This window comes from Ambystoma mexicanum, chromosome 9 (genome assembly GCF_040938575.1).
Source record: "Ambystoma mexicanum isolate Mex_15411 chromosome 9, UKY_AmexF1_1, whole genome shotgun sequence".
Taxonomy (NCBI): domain Eukaryota; kingdom Metazoa; phylum Chordata; class Amphibia; order Caudata; family Ambystomatidae; genus Ambystoma; species Ambystoma mexicanum.
Window position 1 is genome coordinate 179890548 of NC_090931.1, and position 1786 is coordinate 179892333.

Genomic DNA, 1786 nt, shown 5'->3' on the forward strand with positions numbered 1-1786 from the left:
GCAATATTTGAAGACCGCAAAAGCCCAATCCTCTAGACAACTCCGTTGGGCATTATTCTTTGCCGAGTTTGACTTCATAATTACCTATCGACCTGGTACAAAGAACGGTAAAGCCGATGCCCTTTCTCGGATGGGAGTGGAAGAACACTTGGTCAACCCTAAACCTGTACCAATCATTCCCGAACAAAGAATTCTGGGTGTAATCGCCACAGAATCCATAGAGGGAGTTAAGGATGAAGCCGGGCAACTGGTAACTCAAGCAGACAAACAGAATTGGCATCTGCAGGGAAAGGACTTTGCAGTAAAGGACAACTTATTGTATTTCCAAGAACGATTATACCTACCCAGCACAGATTTACAGAAAAAAGTAATCTCTTGTTATCACGACTCTTTAATGGAAGGTCATCCCGGTATAGCCAAGACCTCAGAAAAGATCAAGAGCTACTTCTGGTGGCCGTCTTGGAAAAAAGATATCAGAGACTTTATAATGTCCTGTGGAGTATGCGCCCAAAACAAGAGTCAAAAGGAAAGACCAGCAGGCCTCTTACGCCCTATTGACATCCCACCTCGCCCTTGGCATACGCTTTCTATGGACTTCATCACCGATCTACCTCCATGCTCCGGATACAATACGATTCTAGTAATCGTGGACTTATTCTCCAAGATGGCGCATTTCATTCCGCTCAAAGGCTTGCCAACAGCAGCAACTCTGGCCCGAGAATTTCTCGAAAACATCGTCCGACTGCACGGTTTTCCTTCGGTTCTAATTTCGGATCGAGGTAGTCAATTTATTTCTCATTTTTGGCGAAGTTGCTGTCGGTCGGCTCAAATTGATGTGAGACTATCGACCAGTCACCACCCTCAGACCGACGGACAAACCGAGAGGACCAATCAAACTCTGGAACAGTATTTACGCTGCATGCTGCAACAAACTGAAAAAACTTGGAAAGATATCCTTTGGATAGCCGAGTATGCCTACAATAACTCTGTCCATTCGGGAACTGGGAAAACCCCGTTTTTTCTTTTGTACGGCAGTCACCCTCGAACCTCGGAGTTGGATCCCCTCCAAGATCTTGAAACACCAGCAGTAGACTACCTGCATTCCACAATCACCCAAGCCCTTAAGGAAGCTGTTTCTCACCTTCAAAGGGCTAAAGAACAATACAAGAAAGGAGCAGATCAACATCGGAAGGAAGCCCCTCACTATCAAGTAGGGGATCAAGTCTGGTTATCCACCAAATATCTATCTCTAAAAGGGCCACGCACATTCAACCCAAGATACCTTGGTCCCTATTCCATCACTACCATAGTAAACCCAGTAGCGGTCAAGTTGGACTTGCCCCCGCACATGAAGATACATCCGGTCTTCCACGTCTCTCTATTAAAACCCGTGCAACCTCAAACCCGACTAACCAAATCTCCAAAACCTATCCTAGTGGATGGAGAACTTGAGTTTGAAGTCAAAAGCATTCTGGACTCCAAGATCTCCAAATCTAAACTATTCTACCTAATTGACTGGAAAGGCTACGGCCCCCAAGAGAGATCCTGGGAACCTGCTGAATATGTCCACGCTCCTCGCCTAATCAAAAGATTTCACCGAACATTTCCTGACAAGCCAAAACCCCCGGAGAAGCCCGGTTTGGGAGGGGCCTTGAGGGGGGGGTACTGTCATGATCTCTGCTTCCAAAAGGTCAGGGTTTTCCCAACTCCCTTGGAAGCAGATCCATAACCCAGGTTCCGAGTGCCAACCAGTCCCAATTTGGACCTTTTGGACCCAGTCCTGGCG